We start from the raw sequence: 20,975 nt of genomic DNA, 5'->3' as shown, positions 1-20,975 counted from the left end.
TGAAATCAATGGGAACGTGACTAGGAGTTGGCAAAGGAAAAAAAAATAATAATCTGTATACATCTGGCTCATCTTCTGCTTCAAAAGGAGAGCAGTGGCTTTTGAATAAACCACAGGCCCCTCCCGAACACCCCAATTCTCCTTTTGGATGGCAGATGTTCCACTGCCATTTTTAAGATGCCAGCAGAGCACCCCCCATGTGCAAGATGAATGGGTCGAGAACAACACACAGACATGGCCTGTTTTAACCCTGTTTTCTTTGTTCCCCATTAAGTATATGGCTCTAGCCCTTTGAAGTGGGTTAGCTGTTTCAGAAGCAACCTGCTTCTTAATTAAGGTTCTGCTTCTTAATTAATTTAGGTTAAAACCCACAAATCTTCCACCTTTGGGAAAAATGTGATGCAGCATTTCAGGCTGGGAGTCCCTGTGTAACGTCACACCATTAACTTATTAACAAGCTGCCTTCAGCAGAAGCAACAGCCTTACCCTGACCAACCACAGTCTGGTTTATGGGAACATGGCAGCATGGTCAGGGAGTGAAGACAGACCAGTTACTCCATGCCATTTCATCAAGACTAGAAGGATGAGCTCTAACTGGGCCATGGACTTTTCTGTGGGTTTTTTTTTTGTGGTTTGTTTTTTTTTTAAGATGCAGCCTATTTGATGCTACAAATAGAGAAGACATTTAATGCTGACAAACCCAAGAGTAAAAGGAGAGTTCAGAGCTAAGCAGTGTGTTAGCAGGCACCTCTGTTTCCCACACACAGCTCTAGCTGCTCATCCCAACTCTGACCTTTCACAGCCTTTCACTATTGTTGTCTGGGGCCCTTTGAGCAGAAACAGCTGAACAATCTGTTACACCAAACGGCAGTAGCTTAGCCATGCTCAGAAACAGTCATCTACCTTGTAGAGAGATGTGACACTTCATTGGTTAATGGTTGCAAATTGTTACGTGATTGCTGTTGTTTTGTGAGAGCTAAAGCTGTGCTGGAAACACTTAGAAACTTGGTGGAGGTGGGAAGGGCAGGAGGGAGTGGGTAGAAAGACTGTAGTAGGAGTGAAGGGAAAAGCAAAATTGTAGAAACCCAGAGGCAAGTGACTGAAAAAAAATGAGTAGTAGGGTATTGCTTTTCAAAGAAAATGAAAAGCTGAAGACAGAAAATAGTAGGAAGGAAGGAGGGAAAAGATCATTTGAAGGCCACTATCATCAGTTGGAGGAGGAAGAACTAAGACAAAGGCTGCAACAACACAGACAAACATTCACTTTCTAGGTCAGTGAATAAAATAATATAATTGCTTCTTTCCCCCCCCCCATTGCTTCTTATTAGCCCTTTCCAACTTTGGACCATATTCTCTTTGAGGGAAAGGGCTGATGTAGGCCTCCATTCTTATGTGCCTCACTGTAGATTAACAAACTGATTTTTTTTTTTCCTGCCCCAAGGATGTAAGTTTATTAGCCATATTTAAAGATCCTTCTTGATTTTTTTAATTGGCAGAGCCCAAAGAATAAGATCTTTTTCCAGACTTTTGAAAATTCTTTTCTGCTGAGATCGTATGTTCTCTACAGTGTTATCAGAGATTTTTTTCCAAGATACTTCTTATCCTTTCACCTTCCTAGTTGAACTTCCTAGTGAGCATTATACTTGGCAAAATGTGCAAGAACAACATTGAGGATACAACCATTCCCTTCAGTAGACATATAAGAACAGTTCCTTTTTGATTCAGTTCTACATTATTGGAGGGAATAGAGGTGAGGAATCCCTGTGTCTTCATGATCCTTGGCCTTTCCATTAGTTTTAAACTGGATCCACACATGACACATTTGGGCAACTGACCCTATTGCACACATACTACACCATTCCACCACACAGAGAACGTGATGGCTTCATTGTAAAATATATGAATTGGTTTTACTATGACTATATAGTATTTTAAAGAGGTTTTAATCTAAGCTTTATCATCTGAACACCATGAGTGGAAACTCGACAGTGCAGTTCACCTCCAGAGTATGCAGCAATACTGTGGGAAACAGAACACTAGTCTCATCAGGGTTTGCATTGCCTTATCTCCCCCAGTAATCTCCTTTTTTGAGGGAAGTGGTGGTGAGTAATGTTTGGGAGGTACCTCAAGACTCCCCAGTGATAGGCTCTGGATAAGCACAAAGGAGCAGGTTGATGTGGTGCAGTAACAGCAAACTCCAAACCTTCTGTTTCCTGCCCTCTTTCACCCATCTTCCAGGCAACAAAAGGACACAATGTCATATGGGCAGTGAACTAACACACGAACAGGGGAGTCTCAAGATCTGAGACCCTGCATTTTTTAAGAGATTTTCTCCACCTGTTCCCTTCTCTGAAAGGCTGTTACCTGACACTACAGTCACAGGCTCACAATTGCTCTTCACTCTGGGTGAGGCACCACAGGACATGCAGAGCAGGCAAACATAACTATGGCAGCAGCTTAGCCTTTTGTTTCCATGTAATCAAAACATCTTCTCGTGAAGAACATCGGTGCTGGAAGTGGCTGATAGAGCAAGTCTAAGGGCTCAAGAGTCATTGAGAGGAATCAAATAGGGTGGCCACGGGCAGACAGGCTCTCATGGGCCCTGCTTTAGGCCAGTGTGGTTTCTCAGCTCGGGAGGAGGTGGGAAATGAGCCGAGTAGCCCTGCAAATTGTAGCTGGAGAAAGTTAGCTTGAAGGTACCTGAATACCAAGGCAAAGGAAGCATTAGCCATGGGGATTAGCCGTGATTTGAAGATGAATTTGATGAGCAGGAGATAGGTTAAAGGCTATTTCAGAGAACTGGCACAGAAGGCTTTTCCACCACCTCTGGTCAGATACATGAAAGAGCAGAGTCAAAACTCAATGTTAATCTGCTGGAGGCAGCTGGAAAAGTATCAAAGAAAAAAAAATTAACACAGAGGGCCAGATTGAAGCAAGCACACAGGTTGTTCATTCCTATCAATTCATATAAATATGTCAAATAAACTGGAAGGAAACCACTGAGTGGTGGAAGGGAAGAAGAACATCAGACATTCTCTAAAATAGTGAAAGAACAGATATGGAGCCCTGTGTGTTTAGGTGGCTGGATAGCTTTAAGTGACCACTACCAATGTCAGAAGCTACTGCACAAATTAGGCTTTCTTGGGTGTGCCTGTGAGATGCATGGGAAAGTTGTGGATGCAGCAGTACACAGATTTACAGATAAGAAAGATCTGGGAGGGGGTGGAGAGTTCAAGATCAGGGCTGCCCACAGGTTCCCTGTGAGGGAGGCAGATGGGAGGTTGAGGGGAGCAAGGAGATAAAAGCCACGGAGATAGAGTTGCACAGTATGGACCTGTGAAGTGGTCTGTCAACTCCAGCAACTAGCTCTTCCTTACTAGAAGAGTATGTGGTGGAAGAAGGCAGTGTGTTGTGCTTGTGTCTGCAAAACAGGGGGAACAGGGAAGTGGTGAGACTAAAAAGCTCTCTCCAAACATACACTCATGGCTGAAAAAACAACACATCATCTGGAGCGCATTTTTGGCTGCCTGTTGACAAGACAGACAAGTATTTATACATACAAGATGGTCATGATGACAAGATCTATGGACACTGATACCTGCAAAATATAATTTAGAAATCTGTGCAGTGTGGGTGGTTTTTTACGCTCAGTCCCCAAACAACAGGCATGTAATAATGTAATGGGGCATGGGGAGGGGGAAGTACAGTTTCCTTAACAAACAGAAAAAGAAGAATTCTGTATAATAGCTAAGTTTTCTGTTCAAAGGTTAAACACAGAGATGTTGTTCAGCCATCAGAAAAGTATCTGTTGAGAAGCTGGGCTCTGGGCTCAGAAAACATGCTGCTCCACTTTGCTGAAAACTGGGAAAGAGCCTCAGTACTGAGAGCATACACAGCAGCACTTCATATAGGAAATGCCAGGCATACAGAGAGGCCTAGGTAAGAGGCAAAGGAGTAGAAACTTCTCTGTCAGCAAGTGAACAGAAAAGCTTGAAAGTCCAACCAAGATACAACCCAAAATGTCTTCAAGAGAAACATTCCTTCTTACTCCCTTCCATTTCAAGATTGTATCAATTACTACAATAATTGAATTTAAGCCTCCATATGATAACAAAGTTCAGTTTTGTGCTTATACAAAGTATCATTTGGTGATCTGAACATCTGAAAAGGTTGCTCAGCTGGGAGACCTGGAGGCTCATACATGTTCCAAATTTTCTCCTCAGACCCTCCACCAAGGTGGCCTGAATCTTTGGGGTTGCCCAAGAGAAGGATATGGCCTGAAGACAACAGATAAGTCCTGAAGGATTCTGGTGCTTGCTGCTGCAATGCAGCCTGATGTAGAGCATGGGGTGGCAGGGAGTCTCATGAGGCTTTGCTGACATCACTTCATGACTGCAGCATGTCTCAATCTGTTTACCTGCAAGTACTAGGTATAATCAGGTTAGATAAGACCATTACCACGGTACATAACCTTTGGACTTTGGCTTGAGGCTTCTAGTTTCCCTTCTGGAGAGAGCACATCGTATTTCACTGTCTGTTTTATTTCTTTCTCCTTTATTACAGTTGTGTTCAGTACCCTACACGGATTGATTTTCCTGGAGGCACAAACAAGCAGATAGAATCTAGAGGATGTTTAAATAAAGGGAATCATTGTAAATGGTCTTTGAATTAATAAATATATATAAAGATAAATAAGAAACACAGAGATATATAGGACATACAGGTAGTAGAAACAAATCATGACCCATCATCTGTCCAGTGTGCCCTGTTTATGTGTGCACTCAAAGCTAGGATATCCTGGAAAGCAATAGGTCTCTGTTGTTCATCTTTCTGGAGGCACTTGTGATCCCAGCTGGAACACAGGAAAGTTTCCACCATCTTAAGAGAGTGAAGAATGGGTCCCTAGATAATACATTGTGCCTAATAGGAAGAGTTTACCCTAAAAGAATACTAAAAGGCAGTCTACCTTCTCAACTAACTGAATTTGAGCTGACAGAACATGCACTTCCACTGTAGCCCCTACTAATTAGCACAAGATAAAAGAACTACCAATTTAAACATGCTGGTGACCTGCAGACAGAGGGGGTCACTGTGTTTTTTTAACGGAAACTTCTCACCTCTCTTTCTCCCTCCCATATTCCTGCCAGCCACTGACCTTCCTTTGATCTGCTGTAAATCTTGAAGATCATCTCCTTTTTACTTTCTGGATCTGTGTTTAGAAAGAACAGCTGCAGCATTCATCATTAAAAACTACGAACAGCAACTCCCCCTGAGTCTACATCGGAAATGGGCTGATCCTTTCCTGCCTAATTAACAGAGTATGAAGTAGGATCCTAAGCACAAGGTGAGTAGGATTTGGTAAGATACTTGTTTTTTTCTAGCACACAGTCTGAATATATAATCAGGAATCTATTCATCAACATATACTAGCCACAAAGAGTTGGAAAGATATGATCCACCTGAACAACTACTACCAAAAAACACCTGTTCATCTGCCTCCCCTTTCTCACTATGGTCTGGTTTGGCAAGACAGTTTGGTACTTGGGAACAGCTTGTGTCTACTACCTTAGTCTATATGTATTTTTTGGAAACTACTGTACAAGCAAATGTAATGCATTGTCTTTTCCATTCTCTTCCAAATCTCTCCCCCGTACCAGCAGCATCTTACCTGTCAATTTCAGTTGCTAAACCAATTAAATATTAGCCCAAATCTCTGCTGAAAAGAAGGAAAACTGTACCAGTTACTGTAACATTGGTTTCTTGGCTTCAGCTGAGACAGCAAAGTTAACATTAAAAAAAAACACAATCCAAAACCAAACAACACTCTAATTATTAGTTCTAGTTTAAGTCGATTGCTTATTTCTCTGTAGTTCTTCACAACACTGCCAGTACAGGGAACCATATATTCTCTCAGCTTAGTTCTGAATTCTCTATTGCCTGGTCTATGTTATACCCTGTATTACATGGCACATAAAATAATATAGGCCCTGTCTCTCCTGGACACCTCTGTGCACCTCTGGAGTAGTACAAACAGAAACCTATAAGCACCTATTTACTTCCAGCCTTGCTTTCAACTACTGTTGAAGCTATGTCACTGGAGGCAGAGTCAGATTTTAGTCAGTCAGACTATCCTTGTATCCCTCTGAAGAAGATCAAAACCAAAGGCTGCAGATACTGGCCTTGCAAGAGCTGCTCAGTGGCTTTGCCAGTGCAGGAATACAGCTGTGCCATGAGACACTGGCATGAGATGGTTTAAAAGCCGAGTGAGGCACCTCAATTGAATTACACAGTTCAAGGGAAACTAAGACTACTAAGCATATAGGAACCATCTGAGTCTCCACAGAAAAGTTATTACTCAAAAGGCTTTTGTGCTTACAAAATAATCTGATCTCTGGTTACTGCAAAATGGTTTTCCTTCTCTCTTTGAACTGAATTTCAATGTGTCCTTGCATGAAGAACATAATGAAGTACATGCCTACGGCAAGTGCTGTTCAAAGCACTGTCATTTATTCCTAGAGACACTTCCAGGAAACACAAAGCTGCAGTTTAAAGCACCTCTGGTTTTATCACAGACTCCCTCTTTCGCATCACCTTTTGCTCACGAGGTGACACTTGGCTAGACAGGATTTAGCACAAACACAACCCAACAGGTCTCCCCCTCTCTCAGCCAGGCAGGTGAGAGTCGTGCCTCACTGGAAGGCAGACGTGACAGGGCCTGTAACCTGAATGCAGGGCACAGCATTTTAGGAGAACTGTGAGTTACAAATTCAAAGATCAACTCCTTCAGTTCCCCAAGGTGTGCCTTTGAACAGGCAAAGATAAATACCAAAGAGACAGGCCGCACTGCTGTAGTCAATGCTGTAAGAAATATAACTATCCAAGCTATAGAACAAAAGCTGATGTGGTTTTATATTCCTGTTCAAAAATCTCAGCCTCAGGGAAGTGGGACATTTGAAAGTGATTATCGGGCACACAGCTCATTCTCAGGGTGGCTGGTGACTCACCCCGGGCATTTCTTTTGGAGCCTGAACAAAGCCTTACAAGTAAAATACAAAGTGGCATTTTTGTCTCTTTCTGAAGTGCTGTCCAAAAGGGCCTTTCATGTTACACACCTTCCACATTACTGGCCGGCTAGATACAGAAAGCTGTCCCGGCCCAGTGGTACCAGGCCGCTCCAGACAGGGTGGCAGCAGCTCGGGGCAGCTTGCCCAGGGGGCCAGACTCTCATTAGCATCTCTTAGTCACTCGTGTGAGATCTCTGACACTCCACCCTGAGGCCCAGGAGGGCAGCTCTGAATTTCCAGCTCTGCCTTTACTGAATAACTCAGCTAACAGCATCTGATGTTTGGCCAAGCTGTTAACATTGTCATTCTAGCACATTTTAACAAGTACAGACAGGTCTGGGCATTAGTCATATTTATACAGGCAGGTTTTTTTCTTTCTTTCTTTTTTCCTTTTCTATCTTATCCATTTTAATGGTCTTCAAAGCCTTCAGTGGAAACAGATGTGTGAATGTTATAAAAATACATTGCTAAATCAAGGAGCTTTTTTTTTTTTCTTTTGACATACAACTTTTTCAAATGACACTACAGGCAGAGGGGAACAACTGCCCTGCATTAAGGAAAGCTCTGTGTATGCACACCTTATTCTACAGAGTACAATCTCCAAATGAGTGCTAGTGGCTTTGGCAGTACAACGGAAAGGACAAGCTTTTCAATACTTTATCACATCTTCACTGGTCAACAGGTGGCTGCAGCACCATTAACTGTATCCTGGAGATGACCTTTCTGGTACGTGAATACTTCAGAGGCATGTTTGTATTTTTCTGGGACTTTTCTGAGCAGAAATTCAGCCTGCAATCCTCAGCAAGGCTGTGAACACCCAAAGGTTTGTTTCAAAGTTCACAGCTTGAAAACCTTACATGTCTCCTAGGCCTGAATTAAGGGTGGTATAAAAAGAGTTTCTGGAGAAACTCTCAGTGAGCTCTGTTTCTTAGCAAAGTATTGGGCCACTACTCTACCTTGCCTATAGCAGCTGTTTGTGTAAGAAGTGCTTCAAAGTATGTGTGAGTGGTGAGACACTGCAACAGGTTGCCCAGAGAGGTGGAGGAAGCCCCACCCTTGGAAGTGTTCAAGGCCAGGCTGGATGGGGCTCTGAGCAACCTGATCTAGTGGGAGGTGTCCCTGCCCATGCAGGGGGGTTGGAACTAGATGATCTTTACAGTCCCTTCCAACCCAAACCATTCTATGATTCTATGATTCCAAGTAATACAACAAAATACCCCACGTCTCCCCTTTGTGCAAGTCAGACTGACTTGCAGTCTGGGATATGCTTCTTATACATGAAGCAAATACAAATAAAAACCATGAAGGAGCAGGAATTATTAACTAAGGACAACAGAGCTGTGAAGTTGTTACCGGCACTGGTCACTCCTGCTATGCGACTAGTTCCTGCCAAGCAGCCCAGAGACCACACAGGGGCTGCAGGCTCCGAGCTGGGAGCTGAGCAGAGCACGTCCCTGCCCGCAGCCCGCCTGCTCCTTTGTGGCCCACCAGGCTGCAGCAAACGCGACAGCAGGGCCCGCACTCGGCGGAGCAACAGATTGCAAAGCATCCGGCGATACCGGGGCCACGCTTATGTGGCAAAATGTGCTGGGGTAGGAAGAGACGAGCTGCCTGCTGCACCGCGGCGGAGCAGATTGCATAGCATTAGCGCTGGTGACAACAGGGCACTCATTGTGTGGGACAACAAGTCACACAGAGAATGTGCAAAGCGATTGGTTGGGCCCACTTAACATATGCACAGCAGAGTGACATATGGCAATTGGTGACTTTCCTGCCAGAGATGCTGAAAGGCTTTGTTTCAGTACAGTGCCTGGTGCAGATCCAGCACAGTGTTCCCCTTCGGCGGGGAGCAGTCTGAGTGCCAGCAGCTCTCCCCCACCTCCAGGCACTGCAGATTCCCGGTGCCGTGAGTGTTTCTAGCTGTGCTGAGCAGACTTGCTGTTACTGAAACCCTCCCCATCAGCCAAAGCCTGGGGCGTGCTGAGAAATACGTTTAATGTAAAAACATGACCGAGTTGGACTCTCATTTCAACTGCTTGTGCCCTTGGCATTTGGGTTTCTATTCACACATATATAATATTGCAGCCTGAAACAAACTATTTCTCAGTGTTTACATTTTCATTAGGACCATTCTTTTCAACAGTTTCTGTCTATTAATAATATAAACAGATAAACAGATTATGATAGTGATTGATAGTTTTGTTGTGTTTTTTTTTTTTTTAACTCTGTTAAGCAACAAAGTTAAATGGAGGTTAAAAAGGACAAAGCAAAATTAAGCTTTCCTGGCCATGCCATGGGACTGAGACAAAATAGAAAAGAGGTTCTATCAGCTTGCTCATGCAGGAAAAATCAGAGACTCATAGAATAGTGTGGATTGGAAGCGACCTTAAAGATTATCTATTTCCAACCCCCCCTGCATGTGTAGAAGAAGATTTTGAAATACGGAGGAAGATTTTGACATCCCAGCACAGGTTGTCACTGTGCTCACCTGTGCAGAACCATGAGATGAGAGCTGTTTGATAACTACAGCACCAGGCTAGGGCTAAGACAGAGATCATTCTTATCTCTGCCACTGACCACCTGCGTGACTACTGGCAAACCACTTCAGCCCAACATGCCTCACAGATACGATGCTTATCCCAGTGCACTGCTTTGCAATTGCCTGCTGGCTGCAGGGTGGAAGTGGAATTACCTGCTGACCTTGTAACACTGAGTAATTTCACACGGGCCACAGAAGACTCATCAGACAGTAACAGCATCCACTAAGCTGAGGACACGGGGGTCAAAACCTTTGCATCTTATTTCCTAGTGCTGACATTATTAGTCTTCGCTCACTTGTAATTTCATGCATTTCCATGGTGAAGAGGAATCAAAATCTACATAGATTTAAAACACTTTGTATACAATCAGAGTCAGGGGTCAAGCGACAAAAGCCAGTTGATAACTAAGTGCCACCACTTGCAATGGGATGGGAGTTGATACAGACTCTGTCGTGTCCCCCCCCAGATTTCTGCTTGACGAGACCATGAGGTGTAGAACGAGAGTGGGACATGGAGTTGGCAGCCATTGCCACCTCCCAGAAGAGAGCAGCTTGAGAGCTGCCCAGCTGAGAGTTGTTTTCTTTGCTTTATGCTCCTTTTGTTTTTTAAGAGCTAGTGAAGGAGACATGTTGCTTCAAACTAGGGCTGTGGAGTAGCCACACTCCAAGGGACATAACATTAGTTGCTACTACCATTTGCAGAAGCAGGAGGTGAAGTGACAACCATGAGTGTAGAGAACACTGAGTATAACTGGCTTTACAACTACAAATCCCCACTGTACCCAGAGATCACCAGAGGGCTGAGCTATGCTGGCTCTACAATCCCCAAACTCATTTGCTGCTGTGGTCCTCAGTGGGTCCCTGAGTTGCTATATTTCTATGCGGAAATATGAGCAAGTGCAATAAGTCTGGCTAGTTCTGACTGCATCATATTTACTCTGCAAGCACCAACCATCTGTGCAGCAACTGTTCAATACATCCAAGGCTGCATCAGATCCTCTGGATCTGCACGGTGGGGTTGGTGCACACATTTGCAGCACTCGGCTGATACCTCCGGCTGACTGGCTCATCACTCAAAACTACTGTTTCACACCCTGTTGTAGCAAAGCCTCAGACAAACAGCCTCAACACTCAAACTTGGCCTGGAAAACAGTCGTGCTGGGGAACAACACAAGACATATTCGGGGAAAACTGGTTTTCCGTAGTCCTAGCTCTGTGGCATTGAGAACAACCTGAAGGGATCACAACGACTGACGCGGAATTGAAATACGAAAGAATTTAACCTTGATACTAGCTCCCTCTGCAGCCCGATTTTCAGCACCCAGACCTTGGCACGTCTTTTTTAGACAAACATCTATTTAACTGCAACTCACAGCTGGAAAAACCTTCTGGAAATGAACGGAGTCAGCCTGGGAAATCTGTGCCCCCTTATCCTCATCAGGTTATTAACTTGTCTCATGCTTTCCAGTGTCACAGGGATGGCGGATAACTAATCCAGTGAGCCAGACTGAAAAGCAGTTGGACTTTCAATTTAAAATTATGTCACTGGAAAAAACGTCACACCAAAAGCTTCTAAATAAGGTGGGACATAAGGAGGTAACTCCTGAATTTCCTGGAATAACGGGGAGCGGAATCTAGCGCCAGCAAAGGGACCAACGCGAACTCTGCAGCGCTTCCTCCTTGTTCCCTCTCGAGGATAAAAACCCACGCCCGCCGCGCACTTTCCCAGCGCGCCCACCGGGCAGTTCTGCGCGGCTGCCCCGACGTGCGGGAGCGAAGCGGCGCCTCCGCGGCCGCGCAACCCCCGCCCCTCCGCGGCCGCGCAGCGACACCCAGCGGCTCCCGCCGCCCCGCGCTGCTGCCGCCCGGCCGAGGGGCTCCCGCGCTGCTCCCGCGCTGCTCCGCGCTGCTGCGGGGAAGGGCGGGCACCAAACCCCGACAAGCAGCCCGGCATCCTGCGGCGGGACGGCTCAGGGAACGTTTAAATTGCCACCGGACGCTTTTCTAATCAACGTGTTCCCACTGACGTGCAGGGTGAGCGTGAAGCAGGAATTAAGCCAGGGAAATTCCACAATTTGTAATTATACACGAAATCAGATTAGGTTGCCACTGCGGATCCTTCAGGGTTTAAACCTGTGAATCTGCTGGCAGGTTAACAGCTTCTCTATCTCCCCTCATGAGAGTAGAAACCTCCCTGTGTGGCTGAAAGGCCTGTTTTTAAATGCTCACTATCTTTATTGCACAAGACACCGTACCCGCTGGCCTGCTTCCTCAGTTCTCATCTGCCTGGCAACTGGTACAAATCACACAGCCCGGAGAGGCAGTTAACAAACTCCCCAGAAGTGCAATTGTGCTTCATCAGCCAAGTCAACAGGTGGGAGACATCTCCCTGTATTAGTGCTTTTCTGCCCCAAAAGCCATCACATCCAGTAGCATCACTTGTGCTGAGCATCAGCTGTGAGCTGGTCTGTGACCACGGTTAGTGCGAGGCATGTGCCGAGCCAGCGAGCAGGGAGCGCCAGGGAGCAAGGCTGTGCTGCTACATCTCTGATGCATCAGTGCCCGATGGAGCTCAGAGCTGCTGGCATTGCCAAGGCAAACTCACTGAAAACAGACGAATGCAGTATTGGCAACTTCAGCCAGCCAGAAACCATGTCACCCACCCAAAAAATCATGTGACAGAATTTAAAAAAAAATAACTATTTCAATGAATTTTGCTTTTACCTTTTGGTGTTTCCAACCCTCTGTACTCAAGAGAATGGAAAACATCCTTTTTAATTTTAATAATCATAAGACCTCTACACTTCTCCCACCATGGCCAAATGCTCTTAAACCAGCACTGAATATTGAGCCATATCATAAAACTGTGGGAATTGTCAGCACTGAATAGAGCGCACATTACAGAGACAAATCATCCCATGCAGGCAGACACAAACAACCCCCCTTTCTCTCATGGACAGCTGCCAGTTTTGTGGCGAGTGCCTCTTCCAAGCTCTAGACTCAGTGCTGTGAGTAAGCATCAGCCCAGAGCTACAAAGTATAGTATGTTGAGGCAAGCAGTACAGCTAGAGCACTTACAAGGAGACAGCACATTTGCTTGACTGCATGAAGAGTTCACAATACTTGCAAAGTTCAATGCTCATATATACATAAATACAATACAGAGACCTTCTTTTTCTCTGTTTACTCTCTTCAGGATTTGTGCCTGGATACTGCAACAGCCACTCCTGGAGGCTGGAGGGATGGATTGTTACCACATATAGACACCTTTAGCCAGCTAAGAGTCAGAAAAAAACTGACAATTGTTCTGAATGTTCAAAACACAATCCACCTAGTCAAAGAGATGCACCATGTCTCACACAAAAGGAAAATGTACCTGGTAACATAAATCACTTGTTTGCTGTAGAAAAATAAAATCCAACTGGTATAACACAAAGACTAGTCCTGAACACGTCATCTCTTTATCTGCTGCCAGCTATTAGTATTGTAAATTGGCTTAAGCAACCACACCTCATTGTCTCACACAGATCTCCTCTCATCTGTGTTTCATCTGTAGACACACTTATTAAAGCTAGGTGAAAACACACCTTTTTGGTGCCTCCCACTGGAGTAAAAGCTCATTAACAACATTGTGACAGTAATAGTTTGCACACACTACCTCTTCCAGGCACAGAGGAAGGCTGACAAAAGGGTAAAGCATAGTTACCCGGGGGTAACCACTGGCTAGAGACTAAGCTGAACTTGACCACCAAGCTGCAAAATGGTACAAGTGAACTCAAAGCAGTCTGTCCAAGTTTGGCAGCTAAAAAACTGCAAATGCATAGTTGGGAGATTCCAGTATAGGCTTCCCATGCTGCAACTACTTGCCAGAAGATCCCATTCTCCTAAAGTCCACCCTCAAAGGACAGCTGGAAGGAGGCCTGACCATATGGAGAAGTTGGTCATGATGTTATGTGACATCAAACAGCAATGCAAACAGCCTGGCAAAATATTAGCCTGCTCTCATGCTAATTCCCATTTGTTTTCCCTTTTATTTCTCATGGAGCTACATATGAGCCTCTGAAAACTTAGGGATAAAGCTTCAAGTTTGGCTCCTCCAGACAGGCCATCCCTAGCTACAGGTGTCCAGCTGAGGATTCTCAGCCACCTGGCTTCATTGCTTGATTTACTCCAAGAACAAGCCCATCTGGTGGCTTCAGTGGCCAGTGTTCTCCTGTCATGAGCACCTCGTCTCTAGCACACAGAAAACATGCACCTGGGCTGGCAGCACATTTGTCAGTCTTCAGACAGTGTGGTACCATGCAGCTCTGCCATACAGCAGGAGGCATGTCACTGACATTTGTGCATATGCTGCAAGGCAGAAATAAAACTCCTTGAACCCCCAGATACTGTGTATATGTAGGGCTGAGATGTTGGGCACTCCAAGCAGTTTAACTGCATATCTTTGATGATAATAACTACCCACAGCCATTATTAACAGCCTTGGCTTCTCCTGCAGAATGATGAAATCCACATGGGAAAACACCTGCAGTGCTCCTAGCACTCACTTCCAGCTTCCCATTCCTACTTCTGCTACCATTTTTATTTTCTCCCAGCCATCATCATTCTATGCAACACAAAATAGACTAGTGCATTGCAAGCCTAAGTGCATTGTGCTCTGGACTGAAAGGTGTTGCTAGAGGCTTAAACAGAATGTTTGTAAACAATTTAAATATGGAAAGGCACAATCTAACATTACAAAAAAGTAATCTACCACTTTAATTCATAATTTCCATGGAATTATGGTATCATCTCAGGTAAAGGACATCACGTAGATGGCAGAATTCAAGCCAGCTTATGCTGAAAGATGAGTTTTCAAAAGAAACATTCTGTTTGTGATGTGCTTCAAGTGAATTGCAGACCTGTCTCTCTCTTTTCACTGATGAGCATATGATTACCTGTCTGAACTGGCAGCTGAACCTCTTAATACTTTGGAGGGCATCCATGAAATAGAAAAAAATATATCCAGTAACCAGATCGGGTCCCTTGTTATTTTCCTTTTTTCATTCTTCTTCATTATCAGAGCCTCATTCTTTGAAGTTTATTTATCCTCTACTGCTTGTGAACCTTCTGAAGGGATCCTTTTGTTCTGCAGTTTATCTTCATGCAGACAGAGCAACAGACCACCTTCAACACAGTATGTATGCTTATTCTGCTAACATACCAGTATTTATTTTGCTATTTTAATACAGATAAGCTGAAAGAAAACCATTATGTTTGGACTTTGAATCTGCATCACAGCTCCACTGTGAGTGAGCCAAATCCAGACATGGATACAAACAGCCAAATAAGCTTACTTTTTGGGTCTGAAGTTTGCTGTTTCAGTTTCAGGTGTTTTTTGATCTGAAGTTTTGATGTGCTTCAAAATAAAACTGAATAGCCAGCTGAAAAATACTGTAAAACGAAGCAGAAGACTAAACAATAGCCTGAATAAACTTTATGAGTGAATTCTAAATATAGTTTTAGGAACTGCTCTGCTGCTTGCAGTCATATCCTCCAATGTACCACATCCAAGTGTGATTGAAAGGATTTTGTTCTCCCTTAATAAGACATAAGAATGTGCTACAGAACAGGTAAAGGACTCAGCAGGTATGACTTCAGACTGCTACCTGAGATGCAAATTTATATTTCAAAATCAGTTATGTTTTCTGCCAGGTCCTACCAAATCAAAATAGAGCTGACAGAGTAGAGCAGTGGTAAATGGAAATGACAGCACTTGAATGAAAAATGCAAAAGAGGTTCAAACGAAAAAAGAAGGAACAGTAGGGCATCGATCTCTTGCCTTTCCCCAGGGCTTTTTGCATCTCCTTACTTTATTGACACTATCATCTCTTTCTGCATTCTCAAAGCTCAGCTGTGGTGTGAGGCAGTTTCAGCAGTGATGTCAATCCACTGAACTAAACTAAGCAGTTCTAGCAGGATTGGCCTGGGGCCACTGATTTCAATGGGAGCTGCTGGATGCTCAGCATGACTGACAGTTAAGCTCTTTGTGGATCAAAAATCAGAATAATTTTGTTCCATCTGGCATTTTTCGTCATCCCCACTGTGCCAAATATTGCAGTCACAACCTTGCATTTTAAAAATCACTCCTCAGCTAAAGGCATACAAATTTAACAAGCACTTGAACAAGTATAATAGTAGCAACAACTAAATTCTTGCATATTTTGTGGTACTTGGATAGAGAGTTCTTAAATCGACTTTTTTTGGGAGTTGCTCTTTGAAATAGAGGATACAGAATAGAGATTCTTAGACCCCCAAATCACTGGTAATTAGAAAATATAGGTATCAAGCTGCTAAACTATTTTCTAAGTTTTTTACTAGGTCTCAAGGTACAAGATCTGATGGAGCTAAAACAAGTTAATATCTGAAGATGACCTAAAGGAAGTAGAAATTAGCAGAGGCAATAAAGGCAGCAAAAAATATGGCTTGATAGACGGAAAAAGCAGAGTCATAGGAATTGCAGGAAAAAAAAGAGAAAAGAAGTTAAGTTGAAGGACCTTAAGTTTTAGGCTAGAAATACAAGAATTGCTGGACTTCACAGCAGGATGCAGCCCAGTATGCTGCCTGCACAGTGCTGAATGGCAGAAGGAAGGGTAAGATAATGGAAGAGGCACATAGTGCTTTTTCCCTGACAATCACTTTCAGCTTTCAGAGACACACGGGGTAATAATTTTTTAGAACCAGAGATTGTAACATTTGTGTTTAATAGCTTTTGGTGGAGTTTACTTCAGTGAATGGGTCTAGTTTGAATTCAGGCAAACTTTTGGCATCTCCAACACCCTCTGGCAATGAGGCTCCTAGTGTACCTAGTGTGTTTGAAGAAGTATCTCTTAATTTCTTTCATATTTGCCACCTATTCCTTGAATTATTAGAAATGGTAAATGATGCTTTCCTAGTTGCATTCTCTACTCCATGCATGATTTTTATTCTTTTCTATCTCATCCCCACTCAGTCACATTTTGCTAAGCTAAATGTAATAGTCAACAGTACCTCATGTCATGCTCAACACAGGAAGTGTTCCATATATTTCATTACCCTATCTGCCTTTCCCTTTATCTTTTCTAGCTCTACTATTTTGCTTTGAAGGTGTAATCATGAAAATGACACAGTGGTAGAGGCAAAGGTACCTGAATTTATTTCTGCAAATTCCTTCAAATGATTCTGAAAGCAACTCCTTTAAAGCAAATGGTACAAGATTTAGAAAGTCTCCACTCTTTTATGTTTCTAGAAGTGTTTTCAGAAGCACAATGACCTCCTCCTCATACCAAATAAAATCTGAAAGAGCATACTATAAGCATCAGGTCCCAAGAATGAAAAAACAAAAGCATGGATGTTAACATAGAAATGATCTTATTGTGGGCTCTCTGCCTTACTGCATATGAGTACTGTGCAATACAGTGAGCACTGTGGAGTGCTCATTGCACAAACACTGTGCTGTGTGTACATATGCATGAAGTTAGCCTTTTTATTAGCTCTTGAGTATTTGGGGCAAACAGCAAGCCCCGTCAAGGTAAGTGTGTGGTTGAAAAAAAAAACACAAAGAAGTGCAAAGCGAAGATATTGCCAAGTTACAAGGAAAATACTGAAAATTCAGAAACAGACAAAATAGGAAGAGTCTGGAAAAAAAAAATAAATTATCTCCAGATGGAGGACAGGGGAGTGCCAAAAGTCTTGAAGATGTTTTATTTTAATCCCAATTCCCTAAACATTGGATGTTGTTTATAACACAAAATTGCTTGTATTGTTTGTATGTTACTGCCTGATTTCTAAAGCGATGAAACAAGCTGTGGAAGCCACAGCAGGGTTCCCTTTTAAGCACTAAATCAATGCACTACATCTGTTGAAATCCTGGAGAGCCCAAGGCAGCAACGCCGAATTCCAGAGTTTGCACTCAGCAGGAGCAGTGTGGTAAATGTCTGCATTTAGGTTCAAAGTTTGTCTTATTAGCTGTCATCCTCTGAAAACTCTTTGGAGGCTCTTCAGTCCCAGTGCTGGAACTGAGAGTTCTCTCCTCCCACCTCCAGCAACATTTCTGATACAGTAGAGGCCATGAAAAGCCTTGAACCATATTCAGGGGAGGTCAGTGACGGAAACTCGACTGAGTCTCATAATTACTTCAGGACTTGATGAAGGCACTGTCCCAAGATGGTGTTTTAATGTTTTTCAGAGAAAAGTTTTCCATCTTTTCCTCTGTGCTGGAAGATGGGAAGTTCTCTGCGCTGACCGAACTGTACTGACATAAAACTTAGAGGAGTTCAGAAGTCATGAAAAGCTCCCAACACTCCTATACTGCTACATCTAATGTTTAGAACGAAAAGGAAATTAAGAACTGATTTTACTAAAGTCTTCAAAAGCCTGCAATCTGACTGTCCTCCCATTACTTATGCACAGAGGAATCAATCAGGTTGGGAACAGAAAGCCTACTAAAATACCATCAAAGGTCTGTGCAACACTATGTTGAGTCAGAACAGGGCTGCTCCTGCTACTGCCTGCTAAGACCTCCCCAGGAACACATTTAAGCATATTAATTTCATGTGTCTGCTTAGGTGCAATTAAATCCTCAGATTTGTGCCTGATGGTAAAATGGCCTGTCCCCTCCTCAAATTATCTGGGGGAGCAGATAAAAAGAAGGGTTAAAAGGACACTCCTGGTTTCTAACCCTGAGATACTGCACATTTTCAGTGGGTGACATGAAATGTCATGCTGCAGCCTGCCTGTTCACCTCTTGCCTTTGTTCCTAAAATGGAAATGATTCCTGCTTGTCCAGCGGGGGCGCTGAAAGAATGTATTAGCTAGTCATTAACAGTAAAAACAATGGCAGAAGTTCTTGCTTAGTGACTGTGAAGTACTATTTTTTTTCTGAAGTCGTGATGATGACAGTCGATAGCACAAAGCAGTGAGCATGACACAAATGCTGCTACATGCTGGACCCCCAGGTTAAAATGACTGTACATCCCACTGTATGGTTTACCTGACACCCCACCTGGTTTTCTTATTCTAATGTGAAATCCTAAATCTGACCTGAAATGTTGATCAGGACACATTCTTCTTTCATTTTCAAAGCAATTGTTTGCTTTGCTGCATACTCAGCTTCCTGGCTTGCCAGGCATCTGGCAAAGTGGCCACTGCAGACACACACAGGCAGGGATGAAGTGTAGAGACAGGCTGGGCAGATGATGTCTGTCTTGGGCTTTTGGCTCATCTGAACACACTTGCACAGGTGACCTGTTCAGCAGTTTTCCTGCCTGGGACTGCAGAGACACTGCACCTGGAGCTTTCACAAACTTTACAGTCAGCATGCCTGAGGTATTACAGGGAAAAACTTGGCTCAGGGTTACATCTAGCTTCGTATTAGGTGCTAGGAAATGGTTGTACCACCCACGACTTGTACTGGTTGAGTCCAAGTGTTACAGACAGAAGATTTCATTCCAAGAAGCAGTGAAATTGGAAATTACTTGGTGTGTGATGGGCAATTAGTTAAATACAAGCTGTCACAGTGCAGCAAGAGAGTGGATGTAATGTCTGGACCTTGAAATGGAGGAACCTTCTCTAGAGGTATATTACTACTACATTTAGTATGACTATAGCAGCTATATATGGTACCGAAGTGAAGAAAGATCAGCTGATATACTGAACAAAAGACAGTGGAGACCTGTGAGAATGATTCGAAGAGCTGAGAAAAAAGTGATTTAGTTTCTCATATGAAAATAAATATAAAGAGATCCAATAATCAGAAACAAACCCCTACAATATTCACACAAGAAAAATGTTACATTTTTCAAACAGAAGTATAAACCTTTGGAAAAGCATACCAAGATTTATGACAGATTTTACCTCATGACAAATTTAAAAGTCAAAATTGATTGCTTTTTCTAAAAGAGATGATCTAGCTAAAATAAATAATGATATTGAACTCTGATGATCTGCCTAATGGGAAGCTGAAATCTATGGTTAGAATTGTCTCTTCTGATCTGTGAACACAGCCTTTTACATTATTTGGGTTGGAACTGGACTCTCCTTTCCTAATTCTGCTAAGTTTTTCAGATGTGAACAAAGTGAGTCTCTGCATTTGCAGCTGAATTACTGAGATGGTGCTTAAAAAAATCCCTAAAACACCCCTACTCCCCCAAAAAAACCCACAGAAAATTAAAAACTCACAAGCATTGAATTTCTGCTAATATTCACCTCCTAAGGAAGATAAATGGTATTTAAAAATAGTGCAGAGATTACTAGCAATATCTGTGACCAAAAAAACCAACAGTACTTATTTCTGGAGAGGGTATCCTTTAATCTTCCATCATTCAAAAATTCAGCTAGCTAATCTCTTCCCTAATTTACTCTGGACAGCTGGATTCATTCCCCTGGTTTGATTTCTCACTTGAACTGCAACAGCATATAAGACTGTACCACAAGGAGATCAGGTCTCTTATCAGGTTGTCTGTATCTCAGGAGAAGGGGAAAAAAGGTGATTCACCCAGTAATTCACCCAGTTAAGCAGCAAACGCTGGCAGGACAGAGAGATCTAGTAAGAAGCTTAACAGCTGTGAGGTGGCTGGTGGGAGAGCAGAGCAGAGGCTGCCTCCTCACTCTGGGGTTCACACCCATATCTTGAAGGCAGCTACAAGACAGAGCTCCAAACTTCAGAGCAGGTTTAGTAATTGCCTGTTTCTGCTGCTCTCAGTACCTAAGTCACTTCTGAAGGGTCTTTATGATGCTGAACCTGGACAGCCTCTTCAGCATCTTCTGCTGGCTGGATAGTTTTGAATGAAGGGATAACAGGATCACGTCCCTCATGGCTTTTCACACCAAGATATGGGAAACTGATGAAAGAACAACCAAATTCCTCCTTCCCTTCCAAGAGGGCTCTCAGCCTTAGCCCTGCTCTGGATGTTACAGGGACAGTGAGTGCTGCCCCTCAGGAGGACATGACCAGAGCACAACTGCCACTGCTTTGTTTGACCCCAGTCACTTCTGTGTTTTGTAACAAGACTTAGATGAAGACTAGTTAAACCCCACTCACTGCTGTTCTGAAGGTTTAAATGACATAAACCCACCCTACTGACAGGTATTTACTTATTACATTTGCACTACAGGGGGAGGCTGCCCTATTTATTTCAGTCTGGACTGAAAATAGACTCTGGCCTTGCACAGTACAGGTGATAAACAGAACACGGCAGCCAGCTGCTCACAGTTTAGATGTTCAAATGCCTCCTCACGTGCAGGAAGTTACATGCAAAAATATCACTGCATTATTTGGCTTGAAATTGGGATTTTTCAAGAGGTTTTTTAAGCAGAGCTGGTTAAGAACATTTTATTTTAAGTCAAACTTTAGC

Source organism: Apus apus, chromosome 5, assembly GCF_020740795.1.
Source record: "Apus apus isolate bApuApu2 chromosome 5, bApuApu2.pri.cur, whole genome shotgun sequence".
Taxonomy (NCBI): domain Eukaryota; kingdom Metazoa; phylum Chordata; class Aves; order Apodiformes; family Apodidae; genus Apus; species Apus apus.
The sequence above is the reverse complement of the archived record's forward strand: the minus strand, read 5'-3'. Positions refer to the sequence as shown.